This window comes from Leptopilina boulardi, unplaced genomic scaffold (genome assembly GCF_019393585.1).
Source record: "Leptopilina boulardi isolate dan_hultmark-lab unplaced genomic scaffold, ZJU_Lbou_2.1 LbouV2_341, whole genome shotgun sequence".
NCBI lineage: Eukaryota > Metazoa > Arthropoda > Insecta > Hymenoptera > Figitidae > Leptopilina > Leptopilina boulardi.
In genome coordinates, this window is record NW_026137909.1 from 708,398 (window position 1) to 727,488 (window position 19,091).

Below are 19,091 nucleotides of genomic sequence, written 5' to 3' on the forward strand. Positions count from 1 at the left end.
ATAACTTTTTCACTTTTAGTCCTAGAAAAAAATTTCCTAAATATTTTTTGCTGAGAAAATATTGAAGTTTAAGGAAAAAAAATAATTTTGAAAAATTAAAATTTTTTAATTTATTTAAAAAATAAAATTTGTTTTTAATTTTTAAACTTATTATCGGGCTCCGCTAACTTTGCGGGGGTTTCCTACCTTCTCGGCACGGTATTTTTCTGTCTTTCTCTAAATAACATTTCATAATTAATTTTCGATTTTTAATAATACTCAATATTCTTTTATGACACAGAATTTGATTACACGTAGTATAGATGGAATCGCAGGATAGACCCTTCAATCTCACGTGGAATTGCTCATATATTTTACATAATTAACACGAAATTTTACATGTTTAAAAGTTGAACAATTTTTCGAATAATTGCGCGAATCACAAAACCCATAAAATCATGAGGCAGAAGTTTTGAACGTTCAAATGAACAAAAATTTTTTTTTAACTTCTTTAAGTACGAATTTTATTACAAAATATTGTTTTAAATATATAAAAAGAAGTTATTAATTTCTAATAATTTATAGATTGAAAAAAATATTTTGGTCATTAGAATGTTCCCACCCTGAAATTTAATTATTTTTGCTTCCTCGTGGAGGAAGCTTTGTATTCCTTTCGTTTATAAAAATTTTCAAAGTTGCGGAAACAAATTTTTTTCTGTATAGGAACATGTTATATGAGCTCCTGATCAATTGTCCGGATGTATGTGTATGTGTGGATCCATTTTTTCTGTTTAGACGATAACTTTAACAGGTTTTAATGTATTTAGATAAAATTTGGTAGGCTCATTTATCATATTTATATCTCAAATCTGACCAAAGGATTTTAAAAAATACTTAAAAAAAAAATTTATTTTCTTTTTTCCAAATTTTTTTTTAATCGAAAAAATTTTTAAATACAAAAATTTAAGGTTATATATAATAAAATCGTATTTCTTACGTCAAGACAAATCGATTGGTATATAGGTAGGTATACTTTTCACGGAAAAAATATTTCACGGAAAAAAAAGACGATGCTAAGTTCTCAAATGCGCCATTGGACAAATGCGCCACCGGACAAATCACCCACCGACAAAATAACCCACCGACAAAATGCCCCAATTTGCTATAGTTTGTTGAGAATAAAAATTGAGTGTTGAGAAACCCAAGAGATGGAGTTACCATTTCAATTTGTTGATTGCAGTGGAGTAGAAAATCAAGAAATTAAGTGAATATTTATTTTATGTGAATTATCGGAATGAGTATTTATTAATTGTGAATATTTTGATAAATTTTAAATTAGATAATTAATTAATTTTAATTTTTATGAGTTTGTAATTATATTGTATATAATTTTGTTATATATTTATTGTTATGTTATAGTTATTGTAATAATAAGTAAGAATGGTAAACAAAAAGATGCGTAAACTATATGTAAATTTTTGAGGTTAATTGTAATTGTTTTTATAAAATAAAAGAATAAACAGTAAATAATTTATAATATAATAAAAAAGAAAAATGTTTTATTCTGATTATTTATATTGTCAATAAATTATTAACCCCTTGACTGTGATGGTACGTCTATAGACGTACATTCGAAAAAGGGCTCAGACTGTGAGGTACGTGTATACACGTACTTACAAAACAATGAAAAAAATATATTAAAAAGCATGCAGATAGGCACTGAATATACGTTTTCTAGGGTATTTTGAACGCTGAAACCGAATTTGGGGTCAAATTTTGAAAATTCGAAAACCAAAATCCAATATGGCTGCCAAAGAGTTGACAGTTTTGAAGGATATTTTTAATAATTATAATCTCAGTGACATCCATCGTTTTCTTGAAACTAATTTCACGAAAAATGAAATCAAAGTGCTTTTGACATTGCTGATTACAAATCCTACGTTATATTTTCAAAATTCAAAATGGCGGATCCAATATGGCGGACTATTTTTCCAAAATTTTAGAAAATTAACCCAATTGACTTGAAACTTATCACTTAGGGGTTTTTGGGGTTGCTGATTACGAATCTGAATGCAGATTTCAAAAATTCAAAATGGCGGATCCAATATGGCGGACTATTTTTCAAAAATTTTAGGAAATTAACCCAATTGGCTTGAAACTTATCACTTAGGGGTTTTTGGGGTTGCTGATTACGAATCTGGATTCAGATTTCCAAAATTCAAAATGGCGGATCCAATATGGCGGAAGACATTTTGAAAATCAACTGCAATTTGATTGAAACTTGTTACTCGGGGGTTTTCGGGGTCGCTGATTACGAATTCGATTAAAAATTGGAAAATTGAAAATGTCGGATTTAATATGGTGGGCGAAAAATTGGGAAAGGGGTGATTAAAATTTCGTAACGAAACTCATGTAGAATAGATAAAAAATAAAGTATCTTTGGATTTTTAAGGTTCCTAATTAGGATTCTAAAACCAATTTTAAAAATTTCAAAATAGTAGGTCCAATATAACGACCAGCGACCAGCGACCCCGAAAACCCCCGAGTAACAAGTTTCAATCAAATTGCAGTTGATTTTCAAAATGTCTTCCGCCATATTGGATCCGCCATTTTGAATTTTGAAAAACTGACGTCGAATTCGTAATCAGCGACCCCGAAAACCCCCGAGTAACAAGTTTCAATCAAAATGCAGTTGATTTTCAAAATGTCTTCCGCCATATTGGATCCGCCATTTTGAATTTTGAAAATCTGACTTTTGATTCGTAATCAGCGACCCCAAAAACCCCCGAGTAACAAGTTTTAAGCAAATTCGGTTGATTTTTTATTTTTTCGCCCGCCATATTGGATCCGCCATTTTGAATTGTGAAAATCTGACTTCTGATTCGTAATCAGCGACCCGAAAACCTAAGTCCACCCATTTTCACAAATTTTTGTCGTTAAAAAATTTCTTAACATTTTGGGCCCACATTCAAGCTTTTAGTCCTCACAGCGAAGGGGTTAAGTTTACTTATTTAGTTTAAATGACTTACATTATCTTTTAGTGATATAAAGAAAAAAATTTCGAAAGTGCCATTAATAGAGCTCATTATAATTGCATTATAAGGTATTTGCTTTATTAATTTGCTTTATGCACTTTTGATAATATTATAAATATATATATATATATATATATATGGGATGTTCCACGTCAAGAGGACCAAAGCTCTGCCCAAAATTATACGCAATATAAATAAACTTATAATATATGAAAATGTTCGTACACATGTAAAGTTTCAAAAAATGAGTGGCAATTTCTACGCATATAAAACTCGAGTGCATCGAATGAAAAAAAGTTTCATTGCTACATGATCTGTTCGCGATACCAATCAATAAAAAGTGGGGCTCAACCCCAATATCTGTTAATGCTTAAGATATATGATAGCTATACATGTTGGCATATTTTTTAGTACGAGCTTTTCCGCGGAAAATATAGACTTTTTTTTTAAATTACAAGTGTGGAATACAATTTGTTTCTTGAATTTAGTGCTAGGTATGTATATAAGTGTAATATCCCCGGAACAGGTAGACTAATTGTCAACTTGACTGGAAATCGACAAGTTCCGCAGAAATAGTCTGTATCTTGTACTTGTGAAATTTCTCATCTCCACGTATAAAGTCGTTGAGCACGGTATCAACATGTTTCATCATTGTTGTAATCTTCCAACTTTTGCATCATTAAGTCTTTTCCGCGGACATTCGTGTATGTCCGTCATGTGAAAGAGCTTGTAACTTTTGTGTATCAGCTCAAATTGGGGTTGACCACCACTCAAATTTAATTGTTATTGAACGTAGAACAAAGAACAATACTTATTTTCTCAATTGCCAATTGTCATGTTTTATATGCGGGGAAAATTCATTAATTAGACTAACTGTTTTGGCGGAGGCAATTTCTACGCATATAAAACTCGAGTGCATCGAATGAAAAAAAGTTTCATTGCTACATGATCTGTTCGCGATACCGATCAATAAAAAGTGGGGCTCAACCCCAATATCTGTTAATGCTTAAGATATATGATAGCTATACATGTTGGCATATTTTTTAGTACGAGCTTTTCCGCGGAAAATATAGACTTTTTTTTTTTAAATTACAAGTGTGGAATACAATTTGTTTCTTGAATTTAGTGCTAGGTTTGTATATAAGTGTAATATCCCCGGAACAGGTAGACTAATTGTCAACTTGACTGGAAATCGACAAGTTCCGCAGAAATAGTCTGTATCTTGTACTTGTGAAATTTCTCATCTCCACGCATAAAGTCGTTGAGCACGGCATCAACATGTTTCATCATTATTGTAATCTTCCATATTTTGCATCATTAAGTCTTTTCCGCGGACATTCGTGTATGTCCGTCATGTGAAAGACCTTGTAACTTTTGTGTATCAACTCAAATTGGGGTTGACCACCACTCAAATTTAATTGTTATTGAACGTAGAACAAAGAACAATACTTATTTTCTTAATTGCAAACTGTCATGTTTTATATGCGGGGAAAATTCATTAATTAGACTAACTGTTTTGGCTTAGGCAATTTCTACGCATATAAAACTCGAGTGCATCGAATGAAAAAAAGTTTCATTGCTACATGATCTGTTCGCGATACCAATCAATAAAAAGTGGGGCTCAACCCCAATATCTGTTAATGCTTAAGATATATGATAGCTATACATGTTGGCATATTTTTTAGCACGAGCTTTTCCGCGGAAAATATAGACTTTTTTTTTTTTAAATTACAAGTGTGGGATACAATTTGTTTCTTGAATTTAGTGCTAGGTATGTATATAAGTGTAATATCCCCGGAAAAGGTAGACTAATTGTCAACTTGACTGGAAATCGACAAGTTCCGCAGAAATAGTCTGTATCTTGTACTTGTGAAATTTCTCATCTCCACGCATAAAGTCGTTGAGCACGGCATCAACATGTTTCATCATTATTGTAATCTTCCATATTTTGCATCATTAAGTCTTTTCCGCGGACATTCGTGTATGTCCGTCATGTGAAAGACCTTGTAACTTTTGTGTATCAACTCAAATTGGGGTTGACCACCACTCAAATTTAATTGTTATTGAACGTAGAACAAAGAACAATACTTATTTTCTTAATTGCAAACTGTCATGTTTTATATGCGGGGAAAATTCATTAATTAGACTAACTGTTTTGGCGGAGGCAATTTCTACGCATATAAAACTCGAGTGCATCGAATGAAAAAAAGTTTCATTGCTACATGATCTGTTCGCGATACCAATCAATAAAAAGTGGGGCTCAACCCCAATATCTGTTAATGCTTAAGATATATGATAGCTATACATGTTGGCATATTTTTTAGTACGAGCTTTTCCGCGGAAAATATAGACTTTTTTTTTTAAATTACAAGTGTGGAATACAATTTGTTTCTTGAATTTAGTGCTAGGTATGTATATAAGTGTAATATCCCCGGAACAGGTAGACTAATTGTCAACATGACTGGAAATCGACAAGTTCCGCAGAAATAGTCTGTATCTTGTACTTGTGAAATTTCTCATCTCCACGTATAAAGTCGTTGAGCACGGCATCAACATGTTTCATCATTATTGTAATCTTCCATGTTTTGCATCATTGAGTCTTTTCCGCCGACATTCGTGTATGTCCGTCATGTGAAAGACCTTGTAACTTTTGTGTATCAACTCAAATTGGGGTTGACCACCACTCAAATTTAATTGTTATTGAACGTAGAACAAAGAACAATACTTATTTTCTTAATTGCAAACTGTCATGTTTTATATGCGGGGAAAATTCATTAATTAGACTAACTGTTTTGGCGGAGGCAATTTCTACGCATATAAAACTCGAGTGCATCGAATGAAAAAAAGTTTCATTGCTACATGATCTGTTCGCGATACCAATCAATAAAAAGTGGGGCTCAACCCCAATATCTGTTAATGCTTAAGATATATGATAGCTATACATGTTGGCATATTTTTTAGCACGAGCTTTTCCGCGGAAAATATAGACTTTTTTTTTTTAAATTACAAGTGTGGGATACAATTTGTTTCTTGAATTTAGTGCTACGTATGTATATAAGTGTAATGTCCCCGGAAAAAAAATAATTATGAACAACTGCTAACATTACTTTATTCGAGACAAGTGATCACTTTTGAAAAATGGGACATATAACAACTTGGAATTATGTAAATGCAATGTGCACCAAATTCTGTAATATTTATCCTGTAATCCTATAACGGACAACTGCTAACATTCATACATATATATATACATGTGGACAAGCGATCACTCTTGATAAATTAGACAAATATCAATGTACTATTCAAAAAGTGATGGATCTGAGTTGATATATGGTTAGTCATACATTTAGTTTTTTGTTATTATCACAATACTCACATGAGCCCAAAACCTAATGGTATATACAAGTATCATAATAAATTATTATTTCTCTGGAAGTATAAGGGTTGTTTTTCGCTTAATTTTTAAATTTTTTTTTAACAGTGATGTTCTATACCTTTCGAGTCTAAAATTAAATTGAAAAATGTATTATTAAGACAGTGTAGGAATAAGAAATGTGTAAATACAGTAAAACTTACTTACAAATATTTTTTGCAAACTGATTTTATTTTTCTGTGCTTTAAAGAGTGCACAGTATTCATTTGTTTTAATAAGTTTTGCGCTGCTGTTATATTTTTGTTACATTTCCGAATTGAACTTTGTAAGGCTAGAGATAATTCATGATGCACTTCATGTTTATTTTGTATTTTAAAAATCCATCTACAGATTCTGTTGGCTGTACTTAGAGACATGTTTGTAATGCTTCTAGCTTTTATGTATGAATATTTTTCGTAGAAACTAAAAAAAATATTTTTTACAGTATTAACCCACATAGCACAATATGTTATATCGAGTTTACAGAAGGCTTAAGAAATGTAATGTAACATTGTAAACTATCTGTAGACTTACTGTAAACTTAAAATGTCTGCTTCACTGAAAGCCTACATATATGCTTGAGGTAATCTTGCATGGTATGGCCGAGGTAACATTACATGGCAAGGTTCGTAAGTTCACATGGTAAGGTTACCTCGACAATACCATGTAAGGTTACCTCGGGCATACATGTAGGCTTTCAGTGAAGCGGACATTTTAAGTTCACAGTAAGCCCACAGACAATTTACGATGTTACCTTACATTTCTTTCATGTAAGCTTTCTGTAAACTCGATGTAATGTATTGTGCTGTGTGGGAAGTGATATAAGTATTAATAATATATAGAAAGAAGTATACATACTATTTTACACAATATACGACAGAAATTGTTGAAGAGTAATGAAAAGCATCAGTTTTTAAAAATTTTATAATTCCTCCATTTTGTAGTAAATATTTGCCTAGAGATAAGTCCTTTTTTTTTGATATTTTTCCAGTAAATTTCAATGCGTGAATGCGAATATGCTGGCAATCATCTTTGTCAGATAAATTAAAATGACGTTTAGTATTTTTTAAATAATCTATTAACTGTTTTAGATGATGGACATGACGATCAAAATATTTGGCATCATACAAAACCATTTTTCGTGTCATAGTTGAGCAGAAGGTACACTGAGACAATTTAGGTTGCTTCCAGAATGGGTCAAAACTCAATGCAGACGCAACGTGTCTCAATGCTAAGTATGATCCCATGTAAGGCCTCAGTCCCATGTGGTAGAATTGTAGAATAGTGGAACAGATTCGACCAATTAGATGCTTAGATTTTTTGAAAATTGTTTCTGATTGGTCAAATCTGTTCCACTATTTTACTATTCTACCACATGGGACTGCACCCTAAATGTTCCGGGGCACGGAGTCTTAGGGGCCCTGCCGTTCGGGTTTAAAAAAAAATAAATATAAAGAAAATTTTATTTAAATATTGTGGATTAAAATGTCTGAATAAAATAGTTGTATTGAAGTATTAAAATCTGAAATAATTCAAATAAAAACCGATCTTCATTAAAAAATAATTTAAGCATTTTTAATCCTACTATGGGGCCCGCCAAAGTTGATTTTCCCAGGGCCCGTGTCAGCTCTTCACGGCCCTGAACGTTAGTCCCAATGAGCCAAAACCAAGAAGATTAGGAACAGGAGGAATAACTCCTGTGGTGGGGGTAAGAGAGCGTTGAGGCAATGTACGGGCACAATGCTGGTGGCAAGTAGTTTGTGCAGTAGACCAAATTAGGTTTCTGCGCATACTGACATGATTTCTGCTGGTTTATCCTTTGTTTAAGGCCAACGCACAATAGAAACGTAACCGGAATCGCAATCGTAATCGTAAACGGAAGAATGAGTTAGAGAAGGATAAACAATATACCTAATCTTCTCTAACTCATTCCTCCGGTTACGTTTGCGATTGCGTTTACGATTATGACGTCATTAACCGTCGAAAACCTTAAAGGAGCTTCTACAATACCTCCAAAAAGCAAGTCCAACTCCAAGTCCAAGTCCCTTGGAGATGGATGCGCGCGCATCATGTTGACTTTTATTTTTTAAGATAATTGATGGTAATTACTCATTATTAGTTAATTAATTGTTAAATTATTAATTAATTACTCATAATTTAATAATTAATTACAATTTATTATCAATTATCTTAAAAAAATAAAAGTCAACATGATGCGCGCGCATCCATCTCCAAGGGACTTGGACTTGGACTTGGAGTTGGACTTGCTTTTGGAGGTATTGTAGAAGCTCCTTAACTTACGCTCAACCTCGCAACCCTGCTTTCCTCCAAAAGGCCAGATATTGCCAACTTGAAATTAATTCAAAAATACCAACTTAATTATAAGTTTCAGTGTGAAACTTTCTGGCTTTCAGAAGTTTCATTATTTTGAAACTTTCAGTGGAAACTTTCAAAAGGAAACTTTAACTTGTCCATTGCTACCCCCACCACAGGAGTTATTCCTTTTGTATCTTAGCCCAACTTTGGACCAACCTTGGACCAACATGTTGCGAGGCATTGAACGTCCTTTGTTCCAAATTATACGTTATTCAGGCGGCCATCTTCGTCGGAGTCAGTCGATTTGTCTAGTCAGAGCGTCGGTTTCAGTTAGAATGTAGTTTTTAATTAAAGTTTTAATTAAAGTGTAGTTTTTAATTAAAGTGTAGTTTTTAATTAATGTGTAGTTTTTAATTAAAGTGTAGTTTTTAATTAAAGTGTAGTTTTTAATTAAGATGTAGTTTTCAATTAGAGTGCTGTTTTTAAAACAAAAAAAATGGTATTCATACAAGAGCGGAAGGTGGAGGACTTTTTCAAATTCGCTAGAAGTGTGCGGTACAGTATAGTTTCCCGTATTCGGGTTAATAAGTTTCGCAATAATTACGGCTTCGATTCCTCCGTCGATGAAGATCTTTCAAGTGTCGGTATCGGTGTTGCTGAAGGGAAGATTTCCACGGAAAATACTGATCAATTGGATGCGGGAATTCCGCCATGTCTTGGTGTTGAAGAAGAGAAGATTTCCGCGGATGTTGCTGAAGGGAAGATTTCCACGGAAAATACTGATCGACTGGATGCGGGAATTCCGCCATGTCTTGGTGTTGAAGAAGAGAAGATTTCCGCGGATGTTGAAGAAGAGAAGACTTCCGCGGATGTTGAAGAAGAGAAGATTTCCGCGGAAGTTGAAGAACAATTGGACAAATTGGCACACTTGGCAGAAGAGGCGGAGACTGGTTCCGCGGATGATTCGGGTTTTTTTTCGGGGGAGAGTTCGATTCACGAGGACAATGTAGTAAGTCAACTCTACGAAAAAATTGTCATAAATTGTCAGATTACAAAAAGAGAATTAATAGCTAAAGTAATGCAAAAGGAAGCATTAAACTATAAAGTTGAGGGGACTGCTTGTGAATTGTACGCAGCAGCCGTGATAATGAAGAGGCTTGTGGTCTTAGACTTTTTCCGAAATAATTATGTGAAATCTCTCTGTAAACTTTTCAATAATGTTCATGGTTTGCCATTTCACACGGTCATTTATTTCTTCCTCAAGTGCCCGCCTTTGTTTGTGAGAACCGCTTTCCGTTGTTTAGCGAAAGATAAGTTCCAATTTATTTTCAACATTTTGTTGCATTCGAACGCGGCAACTGAAATTTTAAATCTAATAGAGTCCATTTCCAAAGATAATCTAAAGCGGGTCGAACTTTACAAACAATTGAAACGAATCTTCCAGGCAAGCAAAGTGAAAAAATTAAAAAATGCAAATCAAGTTGAACAATTTTGCGAAAATAAAAACCATTGTAAAGTACTGTTAGCGATTGTTCTCGATCATGGCTATCTTGATTACAGCAAAAAATGGCTTAAGATCGGGTCAAATGTTTGTTATTCATACCAAAAATTTAAATATTCAGGAACATATGAACATTTAAATTTTTCCAGTATCGGAAAGGAAGTAGCAAATTTGAATCCGTATCAATTGTTTGTATTAAATTGTATTCGCAGCAAATTAATTCCGATGTATGTCAAGAATGAAGCTTTAAAAAAGAAAACCACTTTCGCGGAATTCTCTACGACTGTTTCAACGGAGGTGAAGATCGAAGCGAATGGATCTTCCAAGAAGAAACCCACTTCAATGTCTACGACTGTTTCAACGGATGTACACATCGAATTGAACGGAGCTTCGAAAAAGAAACCCACTTCCGCATCAATGTCTACGACTGTTTCAACGGATGTTAACATCGTACCGAACGGAGCTTCCAAAAAGAAACCAACTTCCACACCAATGTCTACGACTGTCTCAACGGATGTGCACATTGAATCGAATGGAGCTTCGAAAAAGAAACCCACTTCCGCATCAATGTCTACGACTGTATCAACGGATGTGAACATCGAACCGAACGGAGCTTCGAAAAATATACCCACTTCAATGTCTACGACTGTTTCAACGGATGTGAACATCGAACCGAACAGAGCTTCCAAAAAGAAACCAACTTCCACACCAATGTCTACGACTGTATCAACGGATGTGAACATCGAACCGAACGGAGCTTCGAAAAAGATACCCACTTCAATGTCTACGACTGTTTCAACGGATGTGAACATCGAACCGAACGAATCTTCCAAAAAGAAACCAACTTCCACACCAATGTCTACGACTGTATCAACGGATGTGAACATCGAACCGAACGGAGCTTCGAAAAAGATACCCACTTCAATGTCTACGACTGTTTCAACGGATGTGAACATCGAACCGAACGGATCTTCCAAAAAGAAACCAACTTCCACACCAATGTCTACGACTGTATCAACGGATGTGAACATCGAACCGAACGGAGCTTCGAAAAAGATACCCACTTCAATGTCTACGACTGTTTCAACGGATGTGAACATCGAACCGAACGGATCTTCTAAAAAGAAACCAACTTCCACACCAATGTCTACGACTGTATCAACGGATGTGAACATCGAACCGAACGGAGCTTCGAAAAAGATACCCACTTCAATGTCTACGACTGTTTCAACGGATGTGCGCATCGAACAGAATGGAGCTGCCAGAAAGAAACCCACTTCCGCACCAATGTCTACGACTGTTTTAACGGAATTAAGTTCTGAGTCAGGCTCTGAGTCAATCTCTGACTCAAGCTCTGACTCAAACATCGGAAAAAATACGAATAGAGCAGATCTTGAGAATTGGTTCGAGGAGCTCGGTATTTCATATAATTTTGAAACCAACGTATTCAAGGCGATTGAACCTGTCGTGGAGAAAAAGGAAGAAATTGTGCAATTGACGATTAAAGAGTTGTCCGAAAAAAAAATTCCCGCTGACCTGACGAAGTTCACAGTTTGTCCGAAAGACTTTTATATGGATGTTAAGAAAAAGCCGACAGTGATGGGATATTTTTGCAGTCGAAATATCTACATTCTGTATAATTTAAAAGAATTCTTTGGAGACAATTTCTTAAAAGAAGAAATGCATAACATGTTAAAAAGCTGTGTGCGTTTCTTAAAATTAAGTCGCGATAAAAAATGCATAATCATCAACAAACGAAACTCAGTCTTTCTTAGGCAACTATTCAATTTGCACTATTACTCAACTTTCTATCAATCCGATGCAGTTAACCTCAGTAAAACTTATTACGAAGAAACCAAATTCCGAAAAGTTTATTTTCGTAAGTATTAAACTAAGTATTAAACTAAACGACCTTTTCCGCGGAATTATACTTTGAAATTTATATATATTTTAATGAATTTTCAGTGAATGGGAACACCGACGGTCTTGTCTACAACACAATTTCTGACAATTTTTTCAAATACGAGCCAGAAAAATTTCTCTGTCTTAGAGAATTTTTCTACTCGCACCCCGAAGTTAAAGAATTAAATGAAATCAATTGCAAAAAAGTATTACGTGCGTTGAAAGTGACGGGAGTAGTTGATAAGGGATCGCAGGAATCCCTTATCAACTACGTCAATGGGAAAGGGGGGTCAGAAGGTATTGTAGCTATGAATGTATACGAAGTGTCGTCAGCGGCTGCGATGAGTTTCGCAATAGTACTGTAAGTTTAACAAATAATATTTAAAATTTAAAATAATTTTACATATTAGAGGAATACATTCCGCGGAAATGGTACATGAATATATTACATTCATGTACCATTTCCGCGGAATGTATTCCTCTAATATGTAAAATTATTTTCAGATATGAACAATGCTATCCAGACATGTGTATATTGTATGAAACTAACAAGGAGGCTTGTAAACACTTTTTAAAACACATGTTTTTAATCGACGAAGAAACTGTCTCCGAAGAATTTGTCGAAACAACTCAACTCATTTTAGGACATTCAATCAGAGTGATAAAGTCTTTAAAGATAGACATTGACTTTCGAGGGGGAAGTTACGAGCGCGAAGAGGAACTAAGTATTCTGGAAACGGCAATACGATACCTTGTGTCATATTTTCGAATCAACTATTATCGAATTAATCCTTATTTAAAAATTGTGAGGATACCGAAATATGAAGGTTAATATTTTTGGTATTACAAATTTTTGAGCATGAGTTTTTCCGCGGAACATTTTTCCAAAGAATAATTAATGACATTTTTATTACTTTAAGAACAATCGTCACGAGTTTTTCCGCGGGACCTTTGTTACGAATAATAATAATAAAAACAATAATTATAACTATTATTATTACTAAAAAAGAATTCACAAGACTCATTTACAGACTTTTTCGGCGGGACGTATCGATTTCCGTTAAATCAAATAATTATTAGACCTTTTCCGGGGATGTTACACTTATACACATATCCAACACTTAATTCCACTTGTTCAAGATGTGCTTTTTCCGATTTTTTTAGCGATACATGAGATTTAGATGCACGACCTTACACGCGGAGATGAAAAATTCACAAGTCCCGTTTACAGACTTTTTCGGCGGGACGTACCGATTTCCCTTGAATCAGATAATTATTCGACCTTTTCCGGGGATGTTACACTTATACACATACCCAACACTTAATTCCACTTGTTCAAGATGTGCTCTTTCCGATTTTTTTAGCCATACATGAGATTTAGATGCACGACCTTACACGCGGAGATGAAAAATTCACAAGTCCCGTTTACAGACTTTTTCGGCGGGACGTAAGTCCCGCGGAAACTTTCAAAGTGTCGCCCGTAGTACGTGAAGTAATAATAATAATAATAATAATAATTATTATTATTATAGTTATTATTATTATTATTATTATTATTATTATTATTATTATTATTATTATTATTATAGTCATCCTTTCCCCGGGATCATTTCAAATATCCCGCGGAAACTTTGAAATTGTCGCCTGTAGTACGCGAAGCCTCCACAGCGGACGCCAAGCGTCCGCCATTTTTTCATCCGCCATCATTTGCTTTTTGTACAGCCACCATGCCGGACGTGCCATGGGACGAGATATACTTCGCTAAACATTTATTACCATTGAAAAAACTTTTTGATTACCTCAATTCTACAAATAGAACTTTCGACTTCGATTCAAAGGATGATTGCGACACGATACGTCTTGAGGGATTGCAGTACAGGGGAAATGCATCAGGGCGATTGATTAAATCTGTTGGAACCTTCATCAACGATGCCGGAGGACACGACACCTTCCGTGGAAGCTTCCCATACCAGCTGTCGCCTGTTGTATGCAGTATAAATTGCCTGAAACAGTAAGTTGTTCAATTCTTTAGAATTTTAATTTAATATTTTTTTTTTCAAATGTTCTTGTAATGCTGGGTTGCGATGGCGGCCATTTTTTTTAAGTTTAAAATGTCCGTTTCTACGGAAATTTTTATTAACTTTTTGTAGTTTTTTCTCTTTAGTCTTTTCTATTTTAAATTAAAAGTTTGGACTTTTCCATAGAAAATTTGAAAAAATAAATTAAAATCAACAAGACCTATTTTCCAAATAGTATTATGCTGCTTGGAAAATAGGTCCTTTTAATATTGGTCGCGATGCCTGCCATTCCAGTTTAAATGTTTTTCTGAATAAAAATGATAATAATGATAACTATTATCATTATTATTATTATTATTACTACTTGAATAATGATCTTCACGAATTTTTCCGCGGAATCTTTTTCCGAATAATAATAATAATAATAACTATAATTATTATTATTACTAAAAAAAATTCACAAATCCCGTTTACAGACTTTTTCGGCGGAACGCCGAAATTTCCGTCAAATCAGAAATATTAAATTTGTATCTTTTTCCGAATAATAATACTAATAATAATAATAATTACAATTATTATTATTATTACTAAAAAAATTCACAAATCCCGTTTACAGACTTTTTCGGCGGAACGCCGAAATTTTCGTCAAATCAGAAATATTAAATTTGTATCTTTTTCCGAATAATAATAATAATACTAATAATAATAATTATAATTATTATTATTACTAAAAAAAATTCACAAATCCCGTTTACAGACTTTTTCGGCGGAACGCCGAAATTTCCGTCAAATCAGAAATATTAAAGTTGTATTTTCTTTTTCAAATGTTCTTGTAATGCTGAGTTGCGATGGCGGCCATTTTTTTTAAGTTTAAAATGTCTGTTTCCACGGAAATTTTTATTAACCTTTTGTAGTCTTTTCTCTTTAGTCTTTTCTATTTTAAATTAAAAGTTTGGACTTTTCCATAGAAAATTTGAAAAAATACATTAAAATCAACAAGACCTATTTTCCAAATAGTATTATGCTGCTTGGAAAATAGGTCCTTTTAATATTGGTCGCGATGCCTGCCATTCCAGTTTAAATGTTTTTCTGAATAAAAATGATAATAATGATAACTATTATCATTATTATTATTATTATTACTACTTGAATAATGATCTTCACGAATTTTTCCGCGGAATCTTTTTCCGAATAATAATAATAATAATAACTATAATTATTATTATTACTAAAAAAAATTCACAAATCCCGTTTACAGACTTTTTCGACGGAACGCCGAAATTTCCGTCAAATCAGAAATATTAAACTTGTATTTTCTTTTTCAAATGTCCGTTGAAAAACTCAAGATGATTATTTTTCAACTCAATTCAATTATTTCAGGATGTATTCCTGGTTTGACATCTCTGCCACATCAATAAATAGCATCTCCATCGCAACAGCTGAGCTGTTAAGTGAATGGTTATTCCATACCAAAGAAATACCACCAGAGTTAACAACATACGTTCGATCGTTCATAAGAAAGGATCACAAGGTCACGCAGTGTGCATTAGAAATTTTATCTTCTTTGAGCGATAATGAAGACGAGGAAATGGAAAGCGTTTGTCGCCGTGTATTCCGGCGTCATTTGTAAGTTATATAATATTTTATGTACAATATTATTGAATATATGACCTTTTCCGCGGAATACATTATATTTTTTTACAGATGCGATAAATTCAACCCAGGGAATGAAGCAGCTGAACCGGCTTCTTATTTTGATTCAGACGATGAGGCCGATCCATACTGTTTGGTACCGGGATTGAGAGGTGCAGTCCAGGCGTCGATGAGGAGCGTTCGGCGACAAACTGTGTTCGACACATTTAACCCCGTACTATACAAAAGGAAATCTACTGGTTCAAAAAAAAAACGCCCAAACGGATGAAGAAAAGCGGCAAGACGGAATTACAATGTATTGATAGTACGACTGATGAAGAAGCCGATGAAGAGGAGAGTCTTGCTAGTATAATCGATGAACAAGCAGAGGAAGAGGAGACTAGACGAATAAAACGGAAGAGAAAGCATTCTTCAACACTAAAAAATTCAACAAGCACGTGGGAGGTGGAATCGATATCGTCCTGTTCTCTTGAAGAACCACCGCTGAAAAGCAGGAAGATGAAATCGTCGTCAAAGTCGTCCAAATCATCGGAATCCTCGAAAGCAAAATCTCCATCCGCGGAATCGACACGTAATCAACGTAAAAAAACCAAACTACCGACCGCACCAGCGAAGCTGGTAATCCGGAAGTCAGAAAAAGCAAATTTGTCGAAAGCGGAATTGAATGCAGAGTCGAAATTATCGAAAGAATCTCCATCCACGAAATCATCAGGATCCTCGAAAGCAAAATCTCCATCCGCGGAATCGACACGTAATCAACATAAAAAAACCAAACTGCCGACCGCACCAGCGGAGCTGGTAATCCGGAAGTCGGAAAAAGCAAATTTGTCGAAAGCGGAATCGAATGCAGAGTCGAAATTATCAAAAGAATCTCCATCCACGAAATCATCGGAATCCTCGAAAGCAAAATCTCCATCCGCGGAATCGACACGTAATCAACGTAAAATAACCAAACTGCCGACCGCACCAGCGGAGCTGGTAATCCGGAAGTCGGAAAAAGCAAATTTGTCGAAAGCGGAATCGAATGCAGAGTCGAAATTATCAGAAGAATCTCCATCCACGAAATCATCAGGATCCTCGAAAGCAAAATCTCTATCCGCGGAATCGACATGTAAAGAACGAAAGAATACCAAATCGCCGACCGCATCAGCGTCGACGGGAGTGAGTTTGAATCCGTCGAAAACATCAAAGTTATTAAGGTTATCGCCGATGGTAGAACTCTGCAAGCTGAAGTTGAAATTTAAGTCTCCGAAACCAAACTCCACATCCGTGGAATCAACAAATAATGAAAATTCTGGTAAAAGCAAAGTGCCGACTACGTCCGCGGAACCTGCAACACAAATTACAATTACAATTAGTAAGTTGACAAATTTAATATTTCTGATTTGACGAAAATTTCGGCGTTCCGCCGAAAAAGTCTGTAAACGGGATTTGTGAATTTTTTTAGTAATAATAATAATAATTGTAATTATTATTATTATTAGTATTATTATTCGGAAAAAGATACAAATTTAATATTTCTGATTTGACGGAAATTTCGGCGTTCCGCCGAAAAAGTCTGTAAACGGGATTTGTGAATTTTTTTTAGTAATAATAATAATTATAGTTATTATTATTATTATTATTCGGAAAAAGATTCCGCGGAAAAATTCGTGAAGATCATTATTCAAGTAGTAATAATAATAATAATAATGATAATAGTTATCATTATTATCATTTTTATTCAGAAAAACATTTAAACTGGAATGGCAGGCATCGCGACCAATATTAAAAGGACCTATTTTCCAAGCAGCATAATACTATTTGGAAAATAGGTCTTGTTGATTTTAATGTATTTTTTCAAATTTTCTATGGAAAAGTCCAAACTTTTAATTTAAAATAGAAAAGACTAAAGAGAAAAGACTACAAAAAGTTAATAAAAATTTCCGTAGAAACGGACATTTTAAACTTAAAAAAAATGGCCGCCATCGCAACCCAGCATTACAAGAACATTTGAAAAAAAAAATATTAAATTAAAATTCTAAAGAATTGAACAACTTACTGTTTCAGGCAATTTATACTGCATACAACAGGCGACAGCTGGTATGGGAAGCTTCCACGGAAGGTGTCGTGTCCTCCGGCATCGTTGATGAAGGTTCCAACAGATTTAATCAATCGCCCTGATGCATTTCCCCTGTACTGCAATCCCTCAAGACGTATCGTGTCGCAATCATCCTTTGAATCGAAGTCGAAAGTTCTATTTGTAGAATTGAGGTAATCAAAAAGTTTTTTCAATGGTAATAAATGTTTAGCGAAGTATATCTCGTCCCATGGCACGTCCGGCATGGTGGCTGTACAAAAAGCAAATGATGGCGGATGAAAAAATGGCAGACGCTTGGCGTCCGCTGTGGAGGCTTCGCGTACTACAGGCGACAATTTCAAAGTTTCCGCGGGATATTTGAAATGATCCCGGGGTAAGGATGACTATAATAATAATAATAATAATAATAATAATAATAATAATAATAATAATAATAATAATAATAACTATAATAATAATAATTATTATTATTATTATTATTATTACTTCACGTACTACGGGCGACACTTTGAAAGTTTCCGCGGGACTTACGTCCCGCCGAAAAAGTCTGTAAACGGGACTTGTGAATTTTTCATCTCCGCGTGTAAGGTCGTGCATCTAAATCTCATGTATGGCTAAAAAAATCGGAAAGAGCACATCTTGAACAAGTGGAATTAAGTGTTGGGTATGTGTATAAGTGTAACATCCCCGGAAAAGGTCGAATAATTATCTGATTCAAGGGAAATCGGTACGTCCCGCCGAAAAAGTCTGTAAACGGGACTTGTGAATTTTTCATCTCCGCGTGTAAGGTCGTGCATCTAAATCTCATGTATCGCTAAAAAAATCGGAAAAAGCACATCTTGAACAAGTGGAATTAAGTGTTGGATATGTGTATAAGTGTAACATCCCCGGAAAAGGTCTAATAATTATTTGATTTAACGGAAATCGATACGTCCCGCCGAAAAAGTCTGTAAATGAGTCTTGTGAATTCTTTTTTAGTAATAATAATAGTTATAATTATTGTTTTTATTATTATTATTCGTAACAAAGGTCCCGCGGAAAAACTCGTGACGATTGTTCTTAAAGTAATAAAAATGTCATTAATTATTCTTTGGAAAAATGTTCCGCGGAAAAACTCATGCTCAAAAATTTGTAATACCAAAAATATTAACCTTCATATTTCGGTATCCTCACAATTTTTAAATAAGGATTAATT